Below are 14,553 nucleotides of genomic sequence, written 5' to 3' on the forward strand. Positions count from 1 at the left end.
GGGCTGATCACCTCTCTGTCAAAATAGGAAGAAGTGCTAACTCCATCTCTACTTGGAATGCGATGTAACCTCTTCTTGAGCTGGAATTACCACCCAGAGAATCTGGTGCCGAGATACCCAATTTCCCCTCATTTTTAATAATAGCATCAAAAGCTGGCATTATATGAAGCTTGTAGTAAATGGATCACCAGTGTTTGCACTTTGAAGTGAGGTCGTCTGCTCATCTGGGCTGGGGCTACTGGGGTTGGGAGCTTTGCAGCCATTTCTTCTCTTGATGGAGTCCTGTCAAGATGGACTTCATGTTCCTTCTTCCTCTTTTCCTTTGTTCCCTCCCTGCTTATCTTTCTGTTGAGTCCAAAGTCCATATCAATCAAGAAAATAGTTTAAAAAATCAAAGCAAATAGCCTCCACCCACCCACCCAAGAGAGGAACTAAAAAATTTTTTTTCCATTTGTCAGTACTGCAAGTTGGTTAACTGGGTACTGATAATTTCCCAGATGAATCCAAAAAGATGTGCATCCTGGCCCCTTTCTCCCAAAGATCCAGATGATATTTTGCATTAACAGGAACTAGGAGAAGGGCCAACATCAATTTTAGGTTGGTTTTGGAGATACTGCAAACATGTTGACTCATTTGTCTCTTTGGTCCTTTTGCTTCTCCATTATGGGGAGTTTCCATCAAAGCCCATTTCTTAAAGGCGCACCTTCTGGGTTGATATGTCAGGAGCTGCACTGTTGATAAAGAAAGTGAGGTGCAAACGCAGGTATCCTGGGGAATAAGGAGCTGCAGTGTCTGAGTGCTGGAGAACTAAATAAATACAGGGAAGGGATATTTCAGAGCTGTTATTGATTGGATGCTGAGGAGTTATTAAGTTCTAAGAATGGCTTATTACACCTCTTGGGCCAAGATTAAAGAGGAGTTAAGCCATGGATATCCATCGGGAACCATATCTACAGTTCAGAGCCCTCTGCTGAAGCCCCTTCCCTCCTGACCTGTGTCTCCTCCCCCGCATCCCCCGCTTTCCCCGTCCCCTCGCCTCCAGGTTGTTGGATATAAGACACTGTCAGGACCTTTTCCAAGTTGGTTTATCTCTCTCAATTGAACACCCCTAGGAGCCCCATGTGGGATGTCTTTATCGAATCACACATTTCCCCAACTTCACGAAAACCATTTTCCAAGAGAAAAGAGCAGTGTAATTATTTCGTGGGGATCTGAAAACAGGCAGACTTGGGATGTCAGGAGCATCCTATTAGGCTGATTGGCTCTGTAACTAACAGCTTCCACTCTTGGTAGCTAAATCAGGGGTTTCCTTCACATTGGGGGTGTTAGGGAGGCACGGACCTGTCTTGGGGGTAGACTTACCCCAGCATTGTGAGGTCAAAACAGTGTGGGGCTTCAACAGCTAAAATTGAGTGGGAACAGTGGTGCCTTATCTGTATAATTGGCATTCATGTGCTCTTTTTCCATCCTCATTCCCAGTGAAGCATCTGATGTCCAGTCCCTTGCAACATAGAACATTCCCCATAAATAGTTTTAATGACTTCTATTACTACAGGTTTGCAAACCTGTAGTAATAGAAGTCATTAAAACTTCTAATGGGGCCAGGTGTGGTCTGGAATTCATCATTTTTCAGATCTTAGAAAGGCTCTGGGGTGCCTATGCTACACATTACATCACACCTCCAGTGGCGCCTGGGGCAGCACTTCATAACCACACACGTGAATATTTCTGCAAATAAGCCAGTATTCACACTAAGCGGGATAAATAAATATCATTAGGCTGATGAATGGCTATTCTTTAGGTCATAAACAGTCCAGTTGAATATTGGAGATTTCTTTTGGTTCAACCTAATATAAAGCGTCTCATGTTAAGTCAGGGGAGATTTCCCACCAGATGAATCTAAGTCAGTTTTAAGAAGAAAGTTTCTGTTTGCAAAGAGGTTTTGGGTTTTGGAATTTCTGATGAATGGGCTGGGTTTTTACTTACTTGCCCTCGTTTGTCAGAAGGAATACTGGCCTCTGTTCTTCTGAGAAACCAAATTTTACTTGTTGGAGGGGGTGTGTGTGTGTGTAAGTGTAAGTATAAATGTAAGTGTAAGAGAGGGAGGGTGGGAGAGAGAGAGAGATCTGTTTCCCTCATCCTTCCTGCATGTCAAGAAGGACCTTGGATCCCAAACCCTGCCAGGAAAACCCTATCCATGGTCTGACATTTAGAAGTTTATTGACTAGAATGAAAGAATTGTCAATTTCAAAACATGAAAAGCCACTGGGAGATCAGGTGCTTTCTGCAAATATTCCCGCACAGTGACTCATGGCATGAAAAAAAAGAAAAAGAAAAAGAAAAGCTAACTTGTTTTATTAATTTAGTTCTGACAGCTGTTAGTTCTGAGGCCTTCAAGGTTCTCAGCAGATATTAAACGAATCCTCAGGAACCCCTCTGTGAAATACCAACAATGAACCATGGTAGGAAGTGGAGGTTAAATGAAGATTAAACCCCCCACCCCGGGGCCAGGTTGTTTCCGCCCCCTCAACCCCAGAGGCCCTGGTGCACAGAGGCTGCACATCCCTAATTCTCCAGCGAGGTCAAAATGGAACGTGGCATCTTCTCCCCAATTTGCACTTCCACGGGGGTCTCTCAGCTCAGGGAGCAGCACAGATGGCTGCCCAGGTGCTTATACAGAAACCCTGGAATCATCCTTTCCTCTCCTCCCTCACTCCCACACCCCTTAAATTCTCCTGTCCTAGGAAATCCACCCCCAAACACGTTCCCCTTCACCTCCCTCTTCTGTCCACTTTCCCAGCATCTTGGATCCTCGGATCCTCCTGCAGCCTCCTCCTGCTTCCTTCCTGCCCACTCCTGCACCCCCTTAAATCCAGAGCAGTCTTTTCAAACACACCTGACCTTGCCCAGACACCTGCTGCTATCTGAGAATGGTTGAAGTTCTTGGCATGGCCTTTAAGACCCCGAATTTCCTGTCCTGCCCACTCCAGTGATACTAGTTTGGCTTATAAAGTGCCAGCCTAGGGTCTTTGCTGAGGCGGCCCCCTCTGCCAGGATTGCTTCCAGCCCCACTTCTTCTGCCAACTCCTGTCATTCTTCGGATCTTTATGCACCGGGGAGATCTCATAGCATCCTGGACTTTTCCTTTCATGGCTCTTCTCACACCTCTCACTACCCAATTAATTCTGTAATTCCCCACTTAACATCTCCCACAACAGACTCTAAGCCCCGAGAGGGCAGGGCCCCCGCCTCTCTCCTCTGCAGCGGTCTCCCCAGGTCTAGCGCAGTGATGGTGCAGGTCTAGCCACAGGTGGGTGGGTGAGGGTTGTGCCTGGAGGGGCAGTGAGTGCAGTCTTGCTTTTCTGGGTTCGCGTGAGCACTGGCTGATTGGATTCCACTCTGATCTGGGAGCAGCTGCGGAGACTGATTGGTAATGGAGCTTGTGGGAAAACATCCCCAGCTGCATGGGTCTCAGCTTCGCCTGGCACCGCTTCCCTGGGATAAGTGCCGACTGAGCTTGTGGATCTTCTCAAGGACTGGGAGAAGTGGCTCCCTCCCCTCCCCGCCCCGCCCCCCCCCCGGGGGGAGGTACAGACTTTTCACTTCATCACCCGAGTGACTTGGATGCTGCCCATGCCAGGCTGCCAGCAAGGCGGGCATTAGACCAAGGCCAGGGCTGCTCGGCTGGGTTGCCTCCTCCAGCTGGTCCTGCTTCAACACTCATCATTCTCCCTGGGAGGTGCTGAGCCTCCAAACATCTGCTTTATGTGGGCTTTGAGCTCCCCATGCATGCCATCTTTGGGGAGTGGATGGAAATGTTACCTTTTGTGGTATCTGGTGCTGCCCTGGCTTTGCTCGTGGGCAGTGCCTCCAGATCCTATTGCCTGCCTGGGGATGGGGGACTCCTACAGTCAGGTTTAATTAAAGGCAAACTGATGGGATTCCAGCCAAGGGCAACCCAGGGGCAGGAATCTGTTCAGCAGATGACCTTACATTTATGTCATAACCCGTCTTAATGATCCCATTCCTCAATGGCAAGGTGAGCCTGGAACCATATACTCAGAGGCAGGCACCTCCCTGCCACTTCCCAGTCTTACCAGCTGGGGATGGGGAGGTTGTGAGAAGAGGCCAGAGCTCTCCTGGGACAGGCCAAGCAAGGGGCATTTCCTTCATCTTGATTCTTCGGAGCAGGAGCAGGAAGTCTTCAGGCTGTGAAAATTCAAGGAATGTCAGTGTGGGCAGGGCTGGGATGTGTTCTTAATGAGGTGGAAAGGGTTGTCTGTCTTCCTGGGTGAGTGCAAGTACCCAAGCTAAGGGCCCTCAGAGACTGTACTTGACTGGATCCAGAGGAGGACGGGGAAAGGCTGCCTTGGACTCATGTTTGCATTTTTCTGACAAAAATGAAAATAGTAGCTAAAGCATAAGTCTGCTTAAAAATGCTGCCAATTCAGACTGAACACTTTTCATGTGCTAGGGACCATGCTAGGTTCCACAAGGAACCGAAATATGGCTAAGACCCAGGCCTTACCTTGAGGAGATTGCACTCATTAGGGAGAATAAACCATTTGCATGATTAAAGACACTCAACACATATGTAGTGATACCTTCTATGTGCCAGTGGGGACTTCACTGGGGGTAGAAAAAGCAGCATCCATGGGACACAGATGGGGTACAGTTCTTGGCGGAGACAGTTATCCACATAATTATGCAAATGATGCAAATTAGTAATCTCAAGCTTTAGGAAGTGCCATAATGTACATGACGCTGCAAGGGTATGTCACAGGAGTTTCTTACCTGCTGTGGCACATCACAGAAAACTTCCTGGAGGAGGTGATGTTTGGACTGTGGCCTAAAGGATGTGTAGGAGTTCAACAGCAGAACCAAACTAGCTTTCCAAGCAGGGATGACAGCAGGTGTATCTGGAGCTCAGAGAGTGAGAGGGTCAAGAGTGGAGGAAGAGGGTGAAGAAGAGAGCTGGGGGCAGACCATACACAAGGCCTTGTTGCCCCAGGTAGGGCGTGTGGACTTGACCCAGGAACAGGGAGAAGCAGCCAGAGGTAGGAGCGATGTGAGCTTTAGGATAGGAGGTGAGGATGCTCTAATGTAGACAAGAAAGTGTAGTTGAAAGCAAAACTGAGACACCCATTTGGGGTTTGTGCACGAGGCAACGATTACATTTAAGCAGCAGTTGTTGCGAACAGAAGGTGGCTTCTAATTGCAGTTGTTCGGCATGGAATCCACATTCAAACTTGCAATTATTTCACTGTTAAAAGAGCTGACGGTTCCCTCTTCTGCAGGAAGACAGTCCCAAGGGATTCCTAATCCCAGGGATTTGGCTTTCCCGCGGCCCCCTGAGTACCAGACCACACTCCCACGAAGCTGTTCCTGTTGGCTGGCCATGGAGACAGATGCACGTGGGCCATGGGGTAGAGATGGGCTGAGGAGGGGGAAGGGCCATCTTAGCAAGGACTCTGGATGCATTCAGAGCAGCTGAGTGAAAGGAGGCAATGGCACAGCTTAGTAAAATCAATGTCTCTCCTTCCACACGGCATTGACTGGAGCCAGCAGAAAGCATTGACGTTACCACTTATCGAGGTTTCGATGTGCTATTAGGGTCCCCACCCCCCTTAAAAATGAGGACACCAAGACAGACAGGTTAAACAACCCTCTCTGGTCACATGTCAAAGTGAGAGCAGAGCTGGAATTGAACCCAGCCTTGTCGGGGCCCGAAGCACACTGTCTTAACCTCTACGCTGTGCAGTGTCCCGGGAGGGGCTGGGAACTTCCCAGAAGAGGCAGTCGCCAGTTAAGCCCCAAGTGCCTACTGAGTGATGCAAAGGAAAGAAGAGTGATATAGTCAGACAGACTCTATCCCTTATCAGCTTAGTGCAAATGTAGCCAAGCAAACGCTTGGGCAACTTGCTTACCCTCTCTGAGTCTTGTTTGTAAGATGAGCTTATATCAGCGATAATATTGATAGTCACATTTATGAGCATGTGCCAGGCTCTTTTCTCAGACCTTTACACATAGTAACTCATTTAGCCTTGCAATGGCCCTCTAGGGAAGGTGCTACTATGATCGCCTTTATATCAGAGGAGGAAACCAAGGCACAGAGAGGTACTATAACATGCCCAAGGTCACACAGCTAAGGAGAGGTCCAGTTTGGCTCTCACAGGTTGTTCTAGAGGTCAAATGATATGATTTATGCAAAGTTCTTGCTGCAGGATGCCACACACACAGCAAAAGCCAATACATACGTTAGGGACATCCATGAATGTTATTTAGCTCTCCCGAGCCTCAGTTTCCTCTCTGTGAAATGGGGATGATAACAGCTATGAGTTACTGGGCTTTTTTTTTTTGAAAAAAATGGGGAATTTAATAAAATAACCAAATATAAATTGACAATACACTTCCCCCTCTTAATCAGAGCTGTATACAAAGAATAGGTAATTCCCTAAGTAGTGTGATTTATAGTGTTTTAAAAAGATTGTATTGGGCTTTTATGATCATCTCATTGAACAGTTTCCTGTGATGAAAGCTGTTATCCCATCCTACAGATGGGAAAGCCAAGGTTCAGGGAAACGGAGAGAGCTGTTCAAGGTCATGCATCTACTAAAAGACAGAGCAGGGTGCTTGAATGAGAGCCCACGCTCTTTCTTAACTTCTGTAACGTAGCGGTTCACTGGCTGGTGCCCTCTTCCTTCTCAGGGGCTTGCCTCCAGGTTTGGCCCAGAGATCTCAGGCTGCCCTAGGCATCTCTGGTTCCCCTGAGTCCGGTCCACATCCCTCTAATCAGCCTGCCCAGTGCTCCGTGCCCCAACTGTCCCATTTCTGCAGAAATGGCCCATGATGTCATGTGGGTTACTGACAATGTCTCTCTCAGGAACCCTGAAGAAATCCTGGGCAGATTGGATAAAAAGCCCTTGTCAGACATCCTAATTTTAGTGTTCTCCCTAGTGAGTCCATTCAGGAAGTATTTATTTAACACTTCACTTGTTTTGCCATTCTCCCTGACTTCATTTTGCAAAAGCTCCTGTAGGAACCCACGTCTCCTTCACCAGTGCCCCCGCTGCTCCCGTCCTTGGGAAAACCTGAGTGCTGTGTTCAGCATCTCGAGCCAGATATATGTCTGGGTTTCATCTTGCATCACTAATGCCCTCCTTTATCTCCACGCAGCATATCCCAGCATTTTTGCCGGGACTTCTGTATGTCCCATCTCCCCTCATCTCATTAGATATTGTGGCCCATGTGCCAGTGGGCACTTATCATGCCTTAAGTTTCCTCGCAAGGGCATGCTGATGAATCATTGCTTCTCTCCCAGACTCATTTTTATCATTCCTCCCCAGCTTCTACTTTCAAACTCTCCCCTCACATGACAGCATGAGCAGGTGGGCTGTCCTCTCCTGAGTGTCAGGTACCCTCGGGGGTCAGAGGCCATCCCTGCACCACAGATGGGCAAGGAGGGGGCTGTAGTTACCCGCACCTCACTCGCTCACAGGAGACTGAAATTCTCCATGCGTTGGGGGGACCACAGTTCTGTTCTTGCTCGTGCTTGTTTCTTGATTCAGTGAGTCGGTAAGTCTGTTAGACATTCCTGTTACAGATCCTATTAATTTTAATGGCTTTAGAGATTAATAGAAGAGAAAGCTTCTCTTGATTGTAGAGATGTATGTAGAAGTGTGCTTTTATATATTTATTTTTATTTGAAAAGAAATATGGTCAAGGCAGCAAAAGAGAGACGTCTGGGTCTGTTGGGACTTTTTTGGTTCTTATTAAGAAATGAAAAGAGGTAAAATTTACATAACATAAAATTAATCATTTTGAAGTGAACAACTCAGTGGCATTTAGAACATTCACAATATTGTGCAACCATCATCTCTATCGAGTTCCAAAACATAATCATCTCCCAAAACAAAACCCTGTATCCATGAAGCAGTTATTTCCTATCCCCTTCCCCTCCCAGCCCCTCAGAACCCCTAGTCTACTTTCTGTCTCTATAGATTCACCTATTCTGGACATTTTCTTATCAGTGGAATCATACAATATGTGGCCTTTGTATCTGGCTTATTTCACTCAGTATAATATCTCCAAGGTTCACCCATATTGTAGCACGAATCAGAATTTCATTTCTTTTCATGGCTGAATAATATTCCATTGCATGGATGGACCACATTTGTTTATCCATTCATTCCTTGATGGGCATTTGGGTTGTTTCCACCACTTGGCTCTGTTTGTTTGTTTGTTTTTAACTTTGCAGACATTGTCTAGGGTCTGTGGCTATGCTCTGCACTTAGCTGGTTTTTTCTTTGTGAATCTCCTATGTCTCAACACACTTGCTTCTCCCTGGAAAGAGCAGTTAGAGGTTTAGGAGCTGCTGTGGTAGATGAGAACTACAGAATCTCACAGCTGGGAATCTGGCATGGCTACTTGCACATGTCCTGCCACCCCATGGGGTAACTTTGACTCCTCAAAGGACAGCCCCTCCAGAACCACCAAATCCTCTGCTCTGGGTTTAGACCCATAGTTCACAGGCTGGCAGCATATTGTCATCATCTGGGGAGATTTAAGAATTACTGAAGCTCCCACTTCACCTCCAGAGAGCCTGGCTTGATTTGTGTGGGGTCAAGTCCTGGCACAGGACTGTTTGTCTGTTGAAAACGTTGAATAGTGGCCTCCAAAATGTATGTCCAGGTCTTAACCCTCAGAGGGAGCCAGGACAGAAAGCTCTGAGGAGGTGCTGTGACATTGCCCCATTGGTTGCTTACCTGTAACAGACAAGTCCCGGCTACTTTAGTATAAGACATTTTTCAGAAGTGACTGGACAGCCCCAAATATTTGCCAATGATCTCTCTGTTAAGGGACTTGTATCTAGAATATATGAAGACAATAACCCAATTTAAAAATGGGCAAAGGATCTGAATAGACAATTCTCCAAGGAAGATACACAAATGGCCAACAAGCATATGAAAAAATGTTCAACATTGTCAGTCATCAAGCAAATGCAAATCAAAACCACAAAGAGACCCCACTTCACACCCACTAGGTTGGCTATAATCAAAAACAAAGGTAATAACAAGTGTTGATGAGAATGTGGAGAAATTGGAACTTTCATACACTGTTGATGAGAATGTAAAATGGTGCAGCCGCTTTGGAAAACAATGTTCCTCATATGATTAAACCATATGACCATTATGCTTTGCCATATGAGTTACCATATGACTCAGCAATTGTACTCCTAGGTGTATACCCAAGAGAGTTGAAACATATGTCCACATAAAAGCATGTACACAAATGTTTATAGCAGCATTACTCATAATAGCCAAAAGGTGGAAACAACCCAAATGTCCATCAGCAGATTAGCAGATAAACAAAATGTGGTCTCTCCATAGAACGGAATATTTTTCAGCCATGAAAAAGGAACGAAGTTCTGTTATATGCTACAACTTGAATCAACCTTGACAACACAATGCCAGTCACAAAAGGCCACATATTGTATGATTCCATTATTTGAAAGTCCAGATTAGGGAAATCCATAGAGACAGAAAGTAGATCAGTGGTTGCCAAGGGCTGGGGGTGATGGAGGGATAGCAGATGATAACTGAAGGGTACAGGGTTTCTTTTTGAGATGATGAAAATGTTCTAAAAATGACTGTGATGATAGTTGCACGTATCTGTGAATATACTAAAAACCATTGAATCATACACTTTAAATGAGCAAATTGTATGTTATGTGAATTATATCTCAATAAAACTGTTTTTAAAGAAAATGGCTGGGATCTGTGGTACAGAGCCCAAGTCCCCTTCCAGCTTCTAACAGGTAACTAGCTGTGCCATTATATATTGAAGCACGTGGTAAATGCTCAGTTAACTGAGTTTTGTTTCTTTAGCCTTACTTCCCAGGAGGTCCGGCACTTCTTCTGTAGCTGCACCAGGGCTAGCATTGTCATATGTGGTCTGTTCGGTGTCTCCATGACGGAGTGACCTGTTAAGGAGACAGACCTTGATGCGTCCCCATGTAAACGATGAGCAACACTGTGCAGTGTTCCCGTGACCCTGGCCGGGGGGTGGGCAGAGGAGACTGGAAGGGTGTTTAAGTGGGAGTGACACAAACCGATTTACACTTGAAGACAATCCCTCTGGCGTGGAGAATGGACTGTAGGGGAAAGTGGAGTCAGGGAGGCCCTACTTAGTTGGAGCCACTGCAGTGAACGTGATCTGAGTTCAGGCATGAGCATCGGGGTTGCCATAGTGAGACAGGTTTCCCACAGGTGGAAACATTTCAGTGGTATGGCTTGGGAGCTGATTGGATGGGCAGGTGGGAATATGGGGCTGGCTTATACAGAAACAAAGAGAGGATGGTTTGGTGCCTCTTGGCTATCCTGGCTCCTAGGGGCACCTAGATGTAGCTGAAAACTGAATCCCATGTGAGGCTGTGGGTCAGGTAAGGTCAGGACCTGGGTAGGAAGAAACCTGTTGGGACACGTCCCAGCGATGGGCTTACCCATCTCCTGGGTTCTGGACCAGCCATGGGAAGCTGCTGACCCCATTCTGTGACCTCTTCACGAGTGGGTTTCGGGGTGGTGGAGGGAATGGGCGTGTGCCATGGAGAAGCCTTGTTCACCCACAGGGTTTTCAAGAGAAAGAATTATGGGGGCTCCAACCACCTGCCTGAGGTTCTGGGGTTTATTTGGTGCCTCATCCACCACGGGGCCAGGTAAACCAAGAGGCAGTGTTCCAGGGCCAGGATGTAAGAGGCATGATGGCCTGGGGCAGGGGTTCCAGGGTTCAGACCTGAGCTGCTCTCCTACGTTGGGTGACCTTGGGCAAGTCTCAACACCCTGAGTCCAGTTTTCTCCTCCACGATACAAGTGTGGTAGTTCTCTCTTTCTAGAAATGGGTAACGTCGTTATTCCCAACTTCCAGATGAAGAAACTCAGGGCCTAATAATTAAGTATCTTGTCCAAAATCAAGTAGCTCACAAATGAAATCGGGACAGTTTGGATGCCAGCAGTCACACTCCAGAGCCTGTTTCATTAATTGCTATGCTACTGTGTCTCTTTTTTTTTTTTTTAACCTACACAGTGGCCTATTTTTGTATGGCCGTCGGGCTGAGTTTTTCTATTTTTAAATTGTATTTTTTTAATATATATACTTATTTATTTATTTATTTATTATTTTTTTTTGGTTGCGTTGGGTCTTCATTTCTGTGCGAGGGCTTTCTCTAGTTGTGGCAAGCGGGGGCCACTCCTCATCGCCGTGCGCGGGCCTCTCACTATCGCGGCCTCTCTTGTTGAGGAGCACAGGCTCCAGACGCGCCGGCTCAGTAGTTGTGGCTCACGGGCCCAGTTGCTCCGCGGCATGTGGGATCCTCCCAGACCAGGGCTCGAACCCGCGTCCCCTGCACCGGCAGGCAGACTCTCAACCACTGCGCCACCAGGGAAGCCCTACTGTGTCTCTTGATGAAGGGTAACTACAAAACCCTGGGCATCTAACCTTTGATAAAGTCCGCAATGGACTGGGTTGATGGGTCCCATAAGATGACCTAGCCCTCATTTTATTTTCAGGTTTTTAAAAAGTAATTTTACAGATATAGATTCAGAAGCTCAGAGAGGTTAAATGACTTTCCCAGAGTCACACAGCAGGTCAGCCAGATTCCCTCCTGGAACCCAACTTTACCTGACCCCCTTTGCAGCCCTCCTTCCACACCCCTGCCCTGACCTGCAGAGGATAGTTTATCTGAGTCCTGTTGACCCTATCCTTCCCAAATTCACCCTCAGAACCATTGGGCCACGAGGCCAGGGTCTCGCCTGGCGCTGCTGGGATGTGAAACCCAGTTTTCCATAGCTGCATATTGATGCCTTGGACAACAGCCTAGCATTTCATAGGAGTTTGCAGGTTACAAAAAAGGGCAGCAGGTGTTATTTGGGCTAAATTGACCTTGAAATTGATTTCTTTATTTTATGACTTACTGAGAGGAGATTAATACTTTTTTTTTTTTCCTGCAGTCTGAAACAATTTACATGGTAATAGAAGGCATAGCCAGTCAAATAAATTGCTGGAAGTGGTTGTGTTCCAAGGGAAAAAAATACGGAGCTTACTCACATTGATTTCTTTGCCCTGGGGAGAAGCAGAGATTTTAACATCTGGGAATAGGGAGCTAAATTTTATCTCTCATTTTAAAAGCAGAGGCCTGAAGGGCTTAATCTGACATTTACACGGAATTTTCTAAGTTGGGGGAAATGAGGGAGCCCGAGTTCCTTACTGAAGGTTAACCAGCGTTTACTCAGAAGGGCTCTGGCGGTTTGATTCAGGGATGGCAGGTGGGGCCCAGATGACATTTTCAGAAGATGGGCCTTGGGAAGCTGGCTGCCTCGCTCCCACCTGTGGGGGAACTGGGGCGCTGAGAGGCTGGTGACATAACCTTGTGCCCAGGCCCAGGTTGGGTTGCTGAGGAACCATGTGAGCAGAGACCCTGCTTCCAGGTTTCTGGCTTCGCCCTATGGCTGCCCTACCAGGGATGGAGTTTGATTCCAGCCGGCGTGGCAGTGTGCATGGATGGGGTAGCATTTCTGAGTGTGTTGGGTTGGATTCTGAGACTGCATCTGGGCTCAGCAAGAAAATGCAGCACTCGATTAGTACTGCTTGCCCTGGGAACAGGATGGGGAAGTGTAGCTTGTGTGCCACATACTTGAATTTCCTGGTAAAAAAAACCTTTAAACTATCCCCCCCAACGCCAACATTCCTGTCTTCAGACCACGCTGACAGGGCTGTTGTCCTCCAAAATGACCCCAGATCATTCGACACATCATGCAAGCTAAATTACTTTTCAGAAAATGTTAGAAATGAATCCCTACCCAAAGGGCTCTGATAGTATTGCTGCATGCTATTCCCTTAAATTATTTTCTTTTCAAAATAAAATTAAAATTTTAAAGTAAAAAAAAAAAAAATCCTAATTGATAATACATGCCAGAGCACACAATTCAAGAGTCAGAAGAATAAAATTAGTTTCTCTCCTATTCCATCCTGCTCAGCCAACTAGTTCCTCTCTCCACAATCAGCGTTTTTTTTTTGTTTTGTTTTGTTTTTAAGCCAGTTTCTTATCTATCTTCTGGAGATTTCAATGCATGTGATACATATGCATATATTCTTAAAACAGGGAACAGATTGTGGCATGCTATACATACCTCTCTGCATTTTACTGTTTTTCCCTATCATTCTGTATTGAGCTACCTCATTATCTTTACTGGGGGTGTCTGGATGCACCATAACTTAGTTACTTGGTCTCTGAATAATGGAAATTTATGTTGCTCTCAATACTTTGTAATTACCAAAAATTGCTTCAACGAATATCCTTGGCATTGGGCATTTCCCACAAGTGCAGCCATTCTATAGCAGAGATTCCAAGACATGGGATTGCTGGTTTAAATATTACCAACTTTTAAAGTTTTGCCTGATGTGTAATTCTACTATGTATAAGAATACCTGTTGCTCTACACTCTTACGAGCTTGATACTTTATCGAAATTTTATCTTTGCTAATCTCAGTAAAACAAATGATACATCATCCTAATTTGCATTTTGTTTATTATGTGTGAAGTCAAGGATCTCATAATGTCAGTGACAGACATTTGTACCACCACATCCTTTGTGAATTGGCTGTACATCTCCTTTGCTTGTTTTTTCCTTTGAGTTATAATTTTTTCATATTATCACTTGTTGTCTTTTATTTTATGGTATTATTTTTCATGCATAAACCTATTTTGTTCAGAGTTTTTAATTTTATGGGTTTTGGGTTGTAATGAGAAAGGTGTTCACCACTCTGAGTTGATAAAAACCTACATGATTGGATTGAGTACGTTATGTCCTTTAATTTGTCCACAAATTAAGGTGTTATTTTGATTTTTTTGCTTTGGAAAATGCAGTCTTTGTGGGGTGGTGAAAATGTGTGTTGTCTGGGATCACCTAGGGGCCATGATCTGGCCTCACAGGCTCCTCAACCCACCCTGTTTCTCTTGGCATCCAGACTTTTCAAGGAGCAATCGTGGTCAGGGTGTTTTAGAGTGTAATGAGACAGGGTAGCAGACGTTTGGAGAGCTGACCCCACCTGTCTTTCACAGCCGGGATCCCTGCAGGTCTTTACTGGCTCCATCCCTGGGAGCCCACCGTGGCCCTGACCCCTCACCTTCTGTCCATTACTCAGGAGGCTTTAACTAGTCATGGTCTTGGCCTTCTGTTAACCAGAAGGATAAACCCTTTAAAGTTCATTTTTGTGCAGGGAATGTCACATTCTAACGCTGCCCACCACTGCTCTCCAGGCAGTTCAGTCACACCAATTCATGCCAAATCCCTGAGAGGGTGATGCTTCATGGTCCCACAGGCTCTCTGCCTTGGTCATTGTTTAAACTGGCTCAGTCCCCACTGCTGGTGATTTGTACCCAAGCTTCTGAAAGCTGTAAACCGAGTCACAAAAGGGCAATAATTCCAAGGGCAGAGTACTAGACTTCCAAGGAGGGGGTGAGGCCCAGGGAAGGGGGCAGCTGCACTCGGGGCAAAG

Source organism: Eschrichtius robustus, chromosome 16 (assembly GCF_028021215.1).
Source record: "Eschrichtius robustus isolate mEscRob2 chromosome 16, mEscRob2.pri, whole genome shotgun sequence".
NCBI lineage: Eukaryota > Metazoa > Chordata > Mammalia > Artiodactyla > Eschrichtiidae > Eschrichtius > Eschrichtius robustus.